Raw genomic sequence first — 15,949 nt, forward strand, 5'->3', positions numbered from 1 at the left:
CTCTTTCTCTCTCGCTCGCTCACACGCTTGCTCTCTCTTGCACTGTCTCGCTCTTGCTCTCATTCTCACACATGCTCTCTCTGTTGCTCGCTCTCACTCTCTCTTGCTCTCTCTCACCCTCTCTAGCTCCCCCTCATGGTCGTTCAGGCTCTTCTGCTCGCTCAGGCTCTCTCATGACCACTCGCTCTCTCATGCTCGCTATCACTCACTTTCTTGCTATCACTCTCTTGCTCTCTCTCGCACTCACTCGTTCTCGCTCTCTTGTTCTCACTTGCTCTGTCTCGCTCACTTGCTCTGTCTCATTCTCTCTCCTTCTCACTCTCTTGCTTGCTCTCTCCTTCTCACTCTCTTGCTTGCTATCTCTCTCGCGTGCTGCCTCTCGTTCTCTCACTCATTCTCTCTTGCTCGCTTTCACTCTCACAAGCTCTCACTTTCTCGCTATCACTCTCTTGTTCGCTCTCTCGCACTCTCACTCTCTTGCTCTCTGACTCTCTCTCTCACTCTCTCTAATTCACTCTCATGCGCGCTCAGGCTCTCTCATGCTCACTCTCTCCCCCATGCTAGCTTTCTCTCTCACGCTCTCTCGCGTACTCGCTTGCGTACTCTCAAGCTCTCTCGCGTACTCTCTTGCCTGCTCTCTCCCTCTCTCGCTCTTTTTCTCTCAATCGTTCTTGCTCGCTCTTGCTCTCTCAATCGAATCGCTCTTGCTCGCTCTTGCTCTCTCAATCGCTCTTGCACTCACTCTCTTGTGCTCTCTCTCGTTCTCTCTCGCTCTCATGCTTGATCTCTCTCACCCTCACTCCCTCTCACTCCCTCTCGCGCTCGTTCTCTTGCTTGCTCTCTTGCTATCTCTCTCATGTGCTCTCTCTCACCCGGTCTATTTCTCTCGCTCTATCACACACACACTCGCTCTCACGCACACACTCGCTCTCACGCACACACTCGCTCTCACGCACACACTCACTCTCACACACACTTACTCTCGTGCTTGCTCTCATTCTCTGGCTTGCTGTCTCGCTATCTCTCTAGTGTGCTCTCTTGCTTTCTCTCTCTTGCTCTCTCTCTTGCTCAGTCTCTCGCGCTCGCTCTCTCCTGCTCTCACTCACTCTCTCGAGCTCATGCTTGCTCTCTTGCTATCTCGCTCTCATTCGTGCTTGATCTATCGCTCTCGTCTCTCACTATCTCTTGTGTGCTCTCTTGCTCTCTTTCTCTCTTTCTCTTGCTCTCGCTCACTCTCTCGCTCTCTCTCTCTCTTGCCCTTGCTCTCGCTCACTCTCTCGCTCTCTCTCTCTCTTGCCCTTCACTCGCTCTCTCACGCATGCGCTCTCGCTCTTGTTCTCTTGCTCTGCCTCGCTCTCTTGCTCTCATTCTCACTCGCACTCTCTTGCCCTCTCTCATGCTCGCTCAGGCTCTAATGCTCTCTCTCACTTTGTCTTTTGCTCTCTCGCATGCCCCACTTGCTCTCTCACTTTCTCTCTCTCTCTCGCTTTCTTGCTATCACTCCCTTACTCTCTGGCACTCTCGCTCGCTCTCTCTCTCTTGCTTGATTTCACTCTTGCTCGCTCTCGCACCCTCTAACGCTCTCTCTCTGACAAAACCGCCCATTGAATAGCACGGGATTTCCTTTGTGCCTTTGACAGAGATTCAAACTACAGCGCTGAAGAGAAAAATTTTGCATTCATGCGGCGCAGTTTCATCCTTTTTGATAAGTGAACAATGGAGGCAGTTTGAATAAATCAACTTGCAACTTAACCCTGTCACGTATTCAGTGCAGAACAAATCTAATTCTACATTTCCAGTTGGCTTTGCGCAGTTCAAATATCTTTACATTTTATGAAATGGGCCACTTTGCCCCTATGCACCAACATTTTGCACTCATAAGCAATGGCCTAAATTGCATTGAATATTAGTAGGGGAATAGGTTATTGGGTCCGGGAATGTTAGTAGAATTAGTATGTTATTTTGCATTCATAGCATTTAGTCCATTGCTGTGGTGCGGTCCAAATGATAAAACCTGTTGTGCAGGGTCAAATTCAAATTGGCTGGCTTTTGCTTTTTACGTAATAATACTGACATCTATTAACAGCTTGAGACTCACACATGAGTCTCACACCCTTGGCCCTAGATAAAATTCAGACCTTTGCTAACCTGTGGATGATGAAATTCAGAACTATCTTGTTGAAATTTCAAATAGGGAAAAGTATTTCCCTATACTTCTCTACACTCCATTGTTCATTTATGAAAAAGGAGGAAACAGCGCTGGATGATTGTAATATTTTTCTCTTCAGCGCTGCATTTTGAATCTTGGTCAAAAGCACAAAGAACATCACTTGCTATTTAATGGGCTGATTTGTCAAGGGGAGGTTCTCTTTGAATGACAAGAGTTTGAGAAAAAGGCATGAGGCAGAGAGGGCTGGGTCATTCACTCACTCGCTGGCAAATGTAGCAGAAGGACTAGCAAAGAGTCTCTTGTGCACGCTGACTCCCTCGCACTCACTCGCCTTCGCACTTGCTCTCTCTTGCTCAATCTTGCTCTCTCATTCTCTCTCTCTCGCTCTAACTCGCGCTCGCTCTCTTTCAATCGCACTCTCTTGTGCTCACAGTCTCTCTTGTGCTATCTCTCACTATCTCGATCACCTTCTCTTGCTCTATTTCTCTCGCTCCCACGCTCTCGGTCTCTTTTTCTCGTGATCGCTCTCACACTCGCTCTCTACCACTCACTCTCTCTTGCTCTCTCCCTCATTCTCTCGCGCTCGTTCTCTTGCTTGCTCTATTGCTATCTCTCTCATGTGCTCACTCTCGCTCTCACACACACTCTTGCTCTCTTGCTTGCTCTCATTCTATTGCTTGCTCTCTCGCTATCTTTCTCTCGTGTGCGCTCTTGCTCTCTTGCTTTTGCTCTCTCTCCCCCACTCTCTCTCTTGCTCTCACTCTCTTTTGCTCTCTCACTCTTGCACTCGCTCTTGCTCTCACTCTCTTGTGCTTGGTCACTCACACGCAAGCTCATGCTCGCTCTCTCGCTTGTCCTTGTTCTCTCGCTATCTCGTGTGCTCTTGTGCTCTCTCTCTTGCTTTCGCTCACTCGCTCTTGCTCGCTATCTCTCGCTCGCTTTCTTGCTCCCTATCTCTCTCTCTCACTTGATCACTCTCTCGCTCTCTTGCGCTCTCTTGCTCTGTCTCGCTCTCTCATTCTCACTCACTCTCGCTCTCATGCTCTCTCTCTTGCTCACTCTCACTCTCTTGCTTGCTAGATCTGGCGCTCTCCCTCGTTCTCACTCATTCTCTTGCTCTCACTCACTTTCACTCACAAGCTCTCGCTCTCTTGCTATCACTCTTGCACTCTCATTCTCTTGCTCTCTGACTCTCTCTCTCTCTCTCTCTCTCCACAGTTCACTCATGCTCGCCCCGGCTCTCATGCTCGCTCTCTCCCTCATGCTCACTCTCTCACGCTCTCTCGCCTTCTTTCTCGCTCGCTCTCAAGCTCTCGCATACGCTCTCAGTCTTGCTCTCTCTCACTCTTGCTCTCCCTCTCTCTTTCTTGCTCTCTTGCACTCGCTCTCACTCCCTCCCTCTTGTGCTGCTGCTCTCTCTCGCTTGCTTTCTCTCACTCTTGTGCTCTCGTTCTCTTGCTCTCAATCTTTCCCGCTTGCGCTCTCTCTCTCGTGCTCTCTCACTCTCTCGCTCTCTCTCATTCATTCTCGCGCTCGTTCTCTTGCTTGCTCTCTCTCGCCCGGTCTATTTCTCTCGCTCTATCACACTCGCTCTCTCACACACTCTCACTCACACACTATCGCTCTCTTGCTTGCTCTCTCATTCTCTTGCTTGCTGTCTCGCTATCTCTTTCTCTTGTGTGCTCGCTTTCTCTCTTGCTCTCGCTCTCTCATGCTCGGTCACTCGCACTCACTCTCTCGAGCTCATGCTCAGTCACTCGCACTCACTCTCTCGAGCTCATGCTCACTCTCTTTCACTTGTGCTTGCTCTCTTGCTCTCATTCATGCTTGCTCTATCGCTCTCTCTCCCTTGCTTCCTCTCTCGCTATCTTTTGTGTGCTCTCTTGCTCTCGCTCACTCGCTTGCGGTCTCTCACTCTCTTGCTCTATCTCACTCTCACTCTTTCTCACTTGCTCTCTCTTGCGCTCTCTCTCGCTCTTGTTCTCTTGCTCCCTCTCTCATTCTCACTCACTCTCTCATTCTCATTCACTCTCTTGCTCCCATGCTCTCTCTTGCTTGCTATCTCTCTCGCACTCTCCCTCTCGTTCTCTCTCTCTCACTTTCTTGCTATCTCTTGCTCTCTCTCTCTCACTTTCTTGCTGTCTGTCACTCTCTGGCTCTCTCACTCTGTGGCTCTGACTCTCTCACTCTCTGGCTCTCTGTCTCTTGCTCTCTCTATAGCTCACTCATGCTCGCTCAGGCTCTCATGCTCGCTCTCAAGCTATCTCGCGTACTCACTCGTGCTTGCTCTCTCTCACTTGCTCTGTCTCTATCAAGCTCTCTTGTGTACTCTCAAGCTCTCTCGTGTACTCTCTCTCGCCTGCCCTCTTGGTCTCTCTCTTGCTCTCACGCCCTCCCTCTTGTGCTGCTCTCGCTTTTGTGCTCTCATTCTCGTTCTCTCGTTCTCTCGCTTGCTCTCTCAATCTTTCCCACTCTCTCTCTCACACTCTCTCTAGCTCTCTCGTTCTCTCACTCTCTTGCACTCTCTAGCTCACTTGTTCTCTTGCTCTCTCACTTTTGCTCTGTCGCTCTTGCTCTCTCGCTCTCTTCCTCTCGTTCTCTCTATCTCGCCCTCTCGCTTGATCTCTCTTGCTCTCTCATGCGCTCTCTCTCGTTCCTTCATGCTTGCTCCCTTGCTCTCTCGTTCACTCTCGCTCGCTCTCAAGCTTGCCCTCTCACTCTCTCGCTTTCACTCACTCGTTCTCACAGTCTCTCTAGCTCTCTTGCTTCCTCTCGCTCTTTTGCTCACTCTTGCTCTCTTGCCATCTCGCTCTCACGTTGTTTATTGCTAGCTTGTTCTCACTCCTCTTGCTCTCTCAATTGCGCTGTCGCTCTTGTTCTCACGCTGTGTCTCACTCTTGCTCCCTCTTGCACTGTCGCTCTTGTTCTCTCGCTGTGTCTCGCTCTCTTGCTCCCTCTCATTATCACACACTCTCTCTCACTCATGCTATCTCTCTTGCTCGCTCTCACTCTCTCTCGCATAATTGCTCTCTTACTCTCTCTTATTCTGGTGCTCTTGCTCTCTCCCATGCTCTCGCTCTTGCTCTCTTTCTCGCTGTCTCGTGATCTCACTCTTGTGCTCTCTCTTGCTCCCTCTAGCTCTGTTGCTCTTGATCTCATTCGCACTCTCACGCTCGCTTTCATGCGCTCTCACTCACTCTCGCTTTCTTGCTCTCACACTTACTCTCTTGCTTGCTCCCTCACTTGCGTCCTCGCTCGATCTGTTGTGCTCTCTCTCGGTCTCCCATGCTCTCTCACTCATGCTCTTTTGCTCTCTCTCGCTCACTCAGGCTCTCTCCTGTTCCCTCACTCTCTCACTCCCACTCCCACACTCTCTCACTCCCGCTCTTTTGCTCTCTCGCTCAGTCTCTCTCCTACTCGCTCTCTCATGCCCACTCGCTCGCTCTCTTGCTCTCTCTCATGCTCCACTCGCTCTCACACTCTCTCGCTTTCTTGCTATCACTCCCTTGCTCTCTCGTGCTCTCTTGCTCTCGCTCAGGCTCTCTCCTGCTCTCATGCCCACTCGCTCTCTCATGCTCCACTCGCGCTCTCTCACTTTCTCCCTTGCTCTCACTCGCTCACTCATTTGGTCTTGCTCTCTGGCACTCTCACTCGCTCTCTCTCGCTTGCTTTCACTCTTGCTCTCGCTCACCCTCTAACGCTCTCTCTGACAAAACAGCCCGTTGAATAGCACGTGATTTCCTTTGTGCCTTTGACAGTGATTCAAACTGCAGTGCTGAAGAGAAAAATGTTATTCCTCCGGCGCCGTTCCCTACTTTTTCATAAGTGAACAATGGAGGCAGTTTGAATAAATCAACATGCATCTTAACCCTGTCACGTATTCACTGCAGAACAAATCTAATTCTACATTTCCAGTTGGCTTCGCGCAGTTCAAATATCTTTACATTTTATGAAATGGGCCACTTTGCCCCTATGCACCAACATTTTGAACTCATAAGCAATGGCCTAAATTGCATTGAATATTAGTAGGGGAATAGGTTATTGGGTCCGGGAATGTTAGTAGAATTAGTATGTTATTTTGCATTCATAGCATTTAGTCCATTGCTGTGGTGCAGTCCAAATGATAAAACCTGTTGTGCAGGGTCAAATTCAAATTGGCTGGCTTTTACTTTTTGCGTAATAATACTGACATCTATTAACAGCTCGAGACTCACACATGAGTCTCACACCCTTGGCCCTACTTAAAATTCAGAGCTTTGCTAAACTGTGGATGATGAAATGCAGAACTATCTTGTTGAAATTTCAAATAGGGAAAAGTATTTCCCTATACCTCTAAACTCCATTGTTCATTTATGAAATTATGAAAAAGGAGGAAACCGCGCCGGATGAATGTAACATTTTTCTCTTCAGCGCTGCAGATTGAATCTCGGTCAAAAGCACAAAGGAAATCACAAGCTATTTAATGGGCTGATTTGTCAAGGGGAGGTTCTCTTTGCCTCAAGCCTTTTTCTCAAACTCTTGTCATTCAGAGAGGGCTGGGTCATTCACTCACTCACTGGCGAATGTAGCAGAAGGACTAGCAGAGAGTCTCGTGTGCACGCAGACTCCCTCGCGCTCACTCACCTTCACACTTGCTCTCTCTCTTGCTCCATCTTGCTCTCTCATTCTCTCTTGACACTCTCTTGTGCTATCTCTCACTTGCTATCTCTCACTATCTCAATCACCTTCTCTTGCTCTATCTCACATGCTCTCTGTTCTCTCTCTCACTTGCTCTCTCTCGCTGTCTCTCGCTCCCTTGCTCTGGGTCTCTTTCTCATGATCGCTCTCTCACGCTCGCTCTCTACCACTCACTCACTCTCTCTCTCTCTCTCTCCCTCTCTCTCATTCTCTCGTGCTCCTTCTCTTGCTTGCTCTATTGCTATCTCATGTGCTCTCTCTCGCTCTCACACTCTCGCTCTCACACTCTCACACTCTTGCTCTCTTACTTGCTCTCATTCTCTTGCTTGCTGTCTTGCTTTTGCTCACTCACACTCTTGCTCACACTCTCTCTTGCTCACACTCACTCTCTCTTGCTCTCACACTCTCTCTCTCTTGCTCTCACACTCTCACTCGCTCTCACACTCTCATTCATTCTCTCGTTCTCTTGCTTGCTCTCTCTCATGTGCTCTCTCTCGCCCAGTCTATTTCTCTCGCTCTATCTCACACACTCTCTTGCTTGCTCTCTCATTCTCTGACTTGCTGTCTTGCTATTTCTCGTGTGTGCTCGCTTTCTCTCTTGCGCTCTCATGCTCTCTCTCTCGCACTCGCTCACTCTCAAGCTCGGTTACTCACTTGCGCTTGCTCTCTTGCCATCTCACTCTCATTCGTGCGTGCTCTATCGCTCTCTTGCTCTCTTGCGCTCTCTCGCTCACTCTTGTTCTCCTGCTCTGCCTCGCTCTCTCATTCTCACTCACGCTTGCTCCCATGCTCTCTCTTGCTCTCTCTCTCGCTTTCTTGCCATCTCTCACTGTCGTTCTCACTCTGGCGCTCGCTCTCTTGCTCGCTCTCTCTCGCTTGCTCTGTGTCTCTCAAGCTCTCTCGCGTACTCTCTCTCGCCTGCTCTCTCTCGTGCTTGCTCTCTTGCTCGCTGTCTCGCTTGCTCTGTCTCTCTCAAGCTCTCGCGTACTCTCTCTCGCCTGCTCTCTCTCTCTCTCTCGCTTGATCTGTCTCTCTCAAGCTCTCTTGTGTACTCTCTCTCGCCTGCTCTCTTGCTCACTCTTGCTCTCCCTCACTCTTGCTCTCTCCCCCTCGCCTCTTGTGCTGCTGCTCTCTCGTTCCCCCTTTGCCTAGCTCTCTTGCACTCTCCTGCTCTCCCTCTCGCTCTTGCACTCTCCAGCTCTCCTTTGCTCGTTCTCTCGCTCTTGCACTCTCCCGCTCTCCCTCGTTCTCTCGCTCTTGCACGCTCTCCCTCGCTTGCACTCTCCCGCTCTCGCTCGTTCTCTCGCTTGCACGCACTCTTGCACTCTCACTCGTAATCCGTTCTCTCGCTCTTCCTCTCTTGTTCTCTCTATCTCACCCTCACGCTTGATCTCTCTTGCTCTCTCATACTCGCTCTTAATCGCTCTCTCTCATTCTCACTCTCCCGTGCTCTTGCTCCGTCGATCTCTATCTCTCACTCTCGCTCGCTCTTTCACACTTGCTCTCTCTCATGCTTGCTCTCTCTCATTCTCGCTCTCTCTCATGCTCACGCTCTCTTGCTATCTCTCATTCTTGCGCTCTCATTCTTGCGCTCTCACTCTCTTGCTCTGCCACTCTCTCCCGTGCTTGGTCTCTTGTTCTCTCGCTGTCTCATGATCTCACTCTTATGCTCTCTCCCTCTCTTGCGCTCTCTCTCACTCTCTCTCCCCCACTCTGTCATGCTTGCTCTCTCGCTCGCTCTTATTCTCTCTTGCTCCGTCTTGCTCTCTCTCTCATTCTCACTCTTTCACTCTCATGCTCGCTCTCGCTCTCTCTCGCGCATGCATGCTCTCGCGCTCACTCTTTCTCTCACTCTTGCTCTCTCTCCAGTGCTCTCGCCCTAACTCTCTCGCCGCCTCGTGATCTCACTGTCTTGTGCTCTCTCCCACTTATTTGCTCTAACTCCCTCTCGCTCCCTCCCTATTGTGCTCCTGCTCTCTCTCGCTTGCTTTCTCTCGCTCTCGTGTTCTCGTCCTCTCTTTCTCGCTCTCTCAATCTCTCTAGCTCGCGCTCTCTCATGCTCACTCTCTTTCACTCGTTCTCTCTCTCTTGCTCTATCTCGTTCTGGTGCTCCTCTCTCTCTCGCTCTCTCGTGCTCACTCTCGCTTTTATTTGTTTTCTCATTCTCACACTTGATCTCTCGCTCGTTCTCACTCTCTCTTGCTCTGTCTCGCTCTGGTCACTCTCACTCTTGCTATCTCACTCTCACGCTCTCTCTGTCTCTCTCATGCTCTCTCTTGCTTGCTCTCGCTGTCACTCTTGCTCTCTCGCTTGCTATCTTGTTCTTGCTCTCTCTCTCGCTTGCTCTCTCTCGCTCTTATTCTCTCTTGCTCTGTCTTGCTCTCTCCCTCTTATTCTCACTCTCACTCATGCTCTCGCTCTTGCTCATTCTCTTGCTTGCTGTTGCTCTCACTATCTCACTTGCTCTCTCGCGATCTTGCTCTCTAGCTCACTTTCTCATGCTCGCTTTCACTCTCTTTCTAACTCACGCTCTTACTCTTTTGCTCTCACTTGCTCTCTCGCTCTTGCTCTTTTACGTACTCACTCGCACTCTCTCTCTCATTTGCTCTTGTTCTCTTTCGCTCTATCTTGCTTGCTTTCACTCTCTTGCTTTCTTGCCATCACACTTGCTCTTTCTCGCACTCTCGCTCTCTCGTTCTCACTCTCGTTCTCACTCTTACTCGCTCTCTCGCTCTTTTGCTCTCTCTCTAGAAAACTCTCATGCTCGCTCAGTCTCTCCTGCTCGCTTGCTCTCTCATGCTCAATTTCACTCTTGCTCGCTCTCTCTCGCTTTATTGCACTCACTCTTGCTCTCACTCGCTCTTACTCTCACGTTCTCTCTCTCTCACTCACTTGCTCTTGCTCTATCTGGTGCTCTCGCTTGCTTTCACTCTTGCCCGCTCTCTCACTCTTGCTTGCTTTCATTCTTGCTCTCTTGCTCTCGCACTCTCTAACGCTCTCTCTCTCTGAAAAAACAGCCCATTAAATAGCACGTGATTTCCTTTGTGCCTTTGACAGAGATTCAAGCTGAAGATAAAAATGGTACATTCATTGGGCGCTGTTTCCTCCTTTTTCAAAAATGAACAATGGAGGCAGTTTGAATAAATCAACTTGCATCTCAACCCTGTTACATATTCACTGCAGAACAAATCTCGTTCTACATTTCCAGTTGGCTTTGCGCAGTTCAAATATCTTTACATTTTATGAAATGGACAACTTTGCCCCTATGCACAAACATTTTGCCCTCATAAGCAATGGCCTAAATTGCATTTAATATTAGTAGGGGAATAGGTTATTGGGTCCAGGAATGTTAGTAGAATTAGTATGTTATTTTACTTTCATTGCATTTAGTCCATTGCTGTGGCGTGGTCCAAATGAAAAAACCTGTTGTGCAGGGTCAAATTCAAATTGGCTGGATTTTGCTTTTTGCGTAATAATACTGACATCTATTAGACACAGTTTGAGGCTCATACATGAGTCTCACACCCTTGGCCCTAGTTAAAATTCAGACCTTTGCTAAACTCTGGATTATGACCTTTGCTAAACTGTGGAATATGAAATGCAGAACTATCTTGTTGAAATTTCAAATAGGGAAAAGTATTTCCCTATACTTCTCTATACTCTCTTGTTCATTTATGAAAAAAGAGGAAACAGCGCTGGATGAATGTAACATTTTTCTCTTCAGCGCTGCAGTTTGAATCTCGGTTAAAAGCACAAAGGACATCACTTGCTATTTAATGGGCTGATTTGTCAAGGGGAGGTTCTCTTTGAATGACAAGAGTTTGAGAAAAAGGCTTGAGGCAGAGAGGGCTGGGTCATTCACTCACTCACTGGCGAATGTAGCAGAACGACTAGCAGAGAGTCTCTTGTGCACGTGGACTCCCTCGCGCTCACTCACTTGCGCTCTCTCTCTCTTTCAATCACACTCTCTTGCGCCATCTCTCGCTCTCACTCGCTATCTCGATCACCTTCTCTTTCTCTATCTCACTTGCTCTCTGTTCTCTCTCTCAGTCTCCCTTTTTCTCGTGATCACTCTCTCACACTCGCTCTCTACCACACTCTCTTGCTCTCTCTCTCACTTAATCGCTGCCTCTCACTCATTATCTCGCGCTTGTTCTCTTGCTTGCTCTATCGCCATCGCTCTCATGTGCTCCGTCTCGCCCGGTCTCTTTCTCTCGCTCTCTCACACACTCTCTCTTGCTTGCTCTCATTCTCTTGCTTGCTATCTCGCTATCTTTCTCTTGTGTGCTCTCGTTCTCTTGCTCTCTCCCACTCTCTCGCTCTCAGCCTCTCAATCACACACTCTCACGCTCGCTCTATCTTGCTCTCACTCTCTTGCGCTCTCTCATGCTCGCTGTCTCTCACTTTCTTGCACTCGCTCTTGCTCTCACTCACTCTCGTGCTCGGTCACTCTCACTCACTCTCTCAAGCTCACTCTCTCACTCGTGCTTGCTCTCTCTTGCTTGCTCTCTCACTATCTTGTGTGCTCTCTTGCTCTCACTCACTCGCTATCTCTCGCTCGCTCCCTTGCTCCCCATCTCTCTCTCTCTCTTGCTCGCTCGCTCTCTCTCGCTCTCACTCTGGTGCTCTCACTCTCGTTCTGTCTTGCTCTCTTACTCTCTCATTCTCGCTCTCTTGCTATCGCTCGTGCTCTCCCTCTCGTTCTCTCTCATTCTCTTGCTCTCTCTCGCTCACTTTCACTCACTTGCTTTCACTCTCACAAGCTCTCGCTCTCGCTTTCTTGCCATCACTCTCATGCTCTCTCTCTCGCACTCTCTCGCTCTGTCTCTCTCCCTCGTTCACTCATGCTCGCTCAGGCTCTCATGCTCACTCGCACCCTCATGCTCGCTCTCTCTCACGCTCTCTCGCATACTCTTTCAATCTTGCGTGCTCTCTCAATCTCTCTCGCTCTTGCTTTCTCAATCTCTCTTGCTCACTCGCTCTCACTCACATGCTTGATCTCTCACTTTCACTCTCTCATTTTCTCGGGCTCGTTCTCTCGCTTGCTCTCTCTCGCCCAGTCTATTTCTCTTGCGCACACACACACACACACACACACACACACACACACACACACACACACACACACACACTCTTGCCTGCTCTCTCATTCTCTTGCTTGCTGTCTCGCTATCTCTCTCGTGTGCTCTCTCGCTTTCTCTCTTGCTTTTGCTCTCCCTCACACTCTTGCTCTGTCTCTCGCGCTCGCTCTCTCATGCTCACGCTCTCTCTCTCATGCTCGGGCACTCTCACTCACTCACTCTTGCTCTCTCTCACTCTCGCTTGCTCTCTGTCTCTCACTCTCGCTTGCTCTCTGTCTCTCGCTCTGTCTCTCTCTCGCTCTGTCTCTCTCTCGCTCTCATGCATGCGCTCTCGCTCTTTTTCCCTCTTGCTCTACCTAGCTCTCTTGCTCTCTCTCTCTTGCTCCCATGCTCTCTTGCTTGCTCTCACACTATCTCGCATGCTTGCTCTCTCTCTTGCTATCACTCACTCTCTCTTGCACTCACTCTCTCTGACTCTCTTGCTCTCACGCTCGCTCACACTCACTCTTGCTCTCTCTATAGCTCATGCTCGCTCAGGCTCTCATGCTTGCTCGCATATTCTCAAGCTCTCTCGCCTGCTCTCTCTTGCTCCCTTGCTTTCTCTCGCTCTCTTGGGCTCTCGTCCTCTCTCTCACTCTCATTCTCTCTCTCTCTCAATCTTTCCCGCTTGCTCTATCTTGCACTCACTCTCATGCTCTCTCTCGCTCTCATGCTTGATCTCGCACTCACTCTTGCTCTCTCGCTCCCTCCGTCTTGTGCTCCTGCTCTCTCTTGCTCACACTCTCTCGTGCTTGCTCACTCTTGCTTTCTCTCGCTCTTGGGCTCTCGTCCTCTCTCTCGCTCTCATTCTCTCTCGCTCTCTCTCTCTTTCTCACTCTCTCTCTCCCTCTGACTCTCATTCAAGCTTGCTCTCTCGCTTTCACTCACTCTTGCTCCCTCTAGCTGTCTTGCTCTCTCTTGCTCTCACTCTCTTTCTTGCTCGCTTGTTCTAACTGCTCTTTCTCTCTCTTTCTCTCGCTCTCACACGCTTGCTCTCTTGCGCTGTCTTGCTCTCTCATTCTCACTCATGCTCTCTCTCTTGCTCACCCTCACTCTCTTGCTCTCTCTCACTTTATCACCCTCTCTAGCTCCCCCTCATGCTCGCTCAGGCTCTCCTGCTCGCTCAGGCTCGCTCATGCCCACTCGCTCTCTTATGCTCGCTCTCACTCACTTTCTTGCTATCACTTGCTCTCTCTCGCACTCACTTGTTCTCGCTCACTTGCTCTGTCTCATTCTCACTCTTGCTTGCTATCTCTCTCGCGTGCTGCCTCTCTTTCTCTCACTCATTCTCTTGCTCGCTTTCACTCTCACAAGCTCTCGCTTTCTCGCTATCACTCTTGTTCTCTCTCTCGCACTCTCACTCTCGCTCTCTTGCTCACTCTCACTAGTTCACTCATGCTCGCTCAGGCTCTCTCATGCTCACTCTCTCCCTCATGCTCGCTTTCTCTCTCACGCTCTCTCGCATACTCTCTTGCGTACTCTCAAGCTCTCTCACGTACTCTTGCCTGCTCTCTCTCTCGCTCTCTCCCTCTCTCTCGCTCTTGCTCGCTCCTGCTCTCTCAATCGCTCTTGCTCGCTCTTGCTCTCTCAATCGCACTTGATCTCACTCTCTCTTGTGCTCTCTCTCGTTCTCTCTCGCTCTCATGCTTGATCTCTCTCACCCTCACTCCCTCTCACTCCCTCTCGCGCTCGTTCTCTTGCTTGCTCTCTTGCTATCTCTCTCATGTGCTCTCTCTCACCCGGTCTATTTCTCTCGCTCTATCACACACTCCCACTCACACACACACTCGCTCGCTCTCAGGCACACACTCGCTCTCAGGCACACACTCGCTCTCAGGCACACACTCGCTCTCAGGCACACACTTACTCTCTTGCTTGCTCTCATTCTCTGGCTCGCTATCTCTCTTGTGTGCTCTTGCTTTCTCTCACGCTCTCTTGCTCAGTCTCTCGCGCTCGCTCTCTTGTTCTCACTCACTCATGCTCGGTCACTCACTCTCGAGCTCATGCTTGCTCTCCTGCTATCTCGCTCTCATTCGTGCTTGACATATCGCTCTCTCTCTTGCTTGCTCTCTCGCTCTCTTGCTCTTGCTCTCGCTCTCTTTCTCTTGCTCGCTCGCTCTCTTTCTCTTGCTCGCTCTCTCACTCGCTCGCTCTCTCACTTTCTCGCCCTTCACTCGCTCTCTCACGCATGCGCTCTCGCTCTTGTTCTCTTGCTCTGCCTCGCTCTCTTGCTCTCATTCTCACTCGCACTCTTGCCCTCTCTCAGGCTCTCATGCTCGCTCTCTCATGCCCACTCGCTCTCTTGCTCTCTCTCATGCCCCACTCGCTCTCGCTTTCTTGCTATCACTCCCTTGCTCTCTGGCACTCTCTCTCTGACAAAACCGCCCATTGAATAGCACGTGATTTCCTTTGTACCTTTGACAGAGATTCAAACTACAGCGCTGAAGAGAACATTTTTGCATTCATGCGGCGCAGTTTCATCCTTTTTGATAAGCGAACAATGGAGGCAGTTTGAATAAATCAACTTGCAAATTAACCCTGTCACGTATTCACTGCAGAACAAATCTAATTCTACATTTCCAGTTGGCTTTGCGCAGTTCAAATATCTTTACATTTTATGAAATGGGCCACTTTGCCCCTATGCACCAACATTTTGCACTCATAAGCAATGGCCTAAATTGCATTGAATATTAGTAGGGGAATAGGTTATTGGGTCCGGGAATGTTAGTAGAATTAGTATGTTATTTTGCATTCATAGCCTTTAGTCCATTGCTGTGGTGCGGTCCAAATGATAAAACCTGTTGTGCAGGGTCAAATTCAAATTGGCTGGCTTTTGCTTTTTGCGTAATACTGACATCTATTAGCAGCTTGAGACTCACACATGAGTCTCACACCCTTGGCCGTAGTTAAAATTCAGACCTTTGCTAACCTGTGGATGATGAAATTCAGAACTATCTTGTTGAAATTTCAAATAGGGAAAAGTATTTCCCTATACTTCTCTACACTCCATTGTTCATTTATGAAAAAGGAGTAAACAGCGCTGGATGATTGTAATATTTTTCTCTTCAGCGCTGCATTTTGAATCTTGGTCAAAAGCACAAAGGACATCACTTGCTATTTAATGGGCTGATTTCTCAAGGGGAGGTTCTCTTTGAATGACAAGAGTTTGAGAAAAAGGCTTGAGGCAGAGAGGGCTGGGTCATTCACTCACTCACTGGCAAATGTAGAGAAAGGACTAGCAGAGAGTCTCTTGTGCACGCTGACTCCCTCGCACTCACTCACCTTCGCATTTGCATTTGCTCAATCTTGCTCTCTCATTCTCTCTCTCTCGCTCTAACTCGCGCTCGCTCTCTTTCAATCGCACTCTCTTGTGCTCACAGTCTCTCTTGTGCTATCTCTCACTATCTCGATCACCTTCTCTTGCTCCATCTCTCTAACTCCCACGGTCTCGGTCTCTTTTTCTCGTGATCGCTCTCACACTCTCTCTTGCTCTCTCATTCTCTCGCGCTCGTTCTCTTGCTTGCTCTATTGCTATCTCTCTCATGTGCTCACTCACACACTTTTGCTCTCTTGCTTGCTCTCATTCGATTGCTTGTTCTCTCGCTATCTTTCTCTCGTGTGCTCTCTTGCTCTCTTGCTTTTGCTCTCTCTCCCCCACTCTCTCTCTTGCTCTCAGTCTCTCACTCACACTCTCTCATGCTCGCTCTCTTGCTCTCACTAACTTTCACTCTAACTTGTGCTTGGTCACTCACACTCAAGCTCATGCTCGCTCGTGCTTGTTCTCTCGCTCTCACTCTCTCGCTCGTTCTCTTGCTATCTCGTGTGCTCTTGTGCTCTCTCTTGCTCGCTATCTCTCGTTCGCTTTCTTGCTCCCTATCTCTCTCTCTCACTTGATCGCTCTCTCTCTCTCGATTGATCGCTCTCTTGCGCTCTCTTGTTCTCTTGCTCTGTCTCGCTCTCTTGCTCTCTCATTCTCACTCAC

This window comes from Ambystoma mexicanum, chromosome 5q (assembly GCF_040938575.1).
Source record: "Ambystoma mexicanum isolate Mex_15411 chromosome 5q, UKY_AmexF1_1, whole genome shotgun sequence".
In the NCBI taxonomy this organism is placed as follows: domain Eukaryota; kingdom Metazoa; phylum Chordata; class Amphibia; order Caudata; family Ambystomatidae; genus Ambystoma; species Ambystoma mexicanum.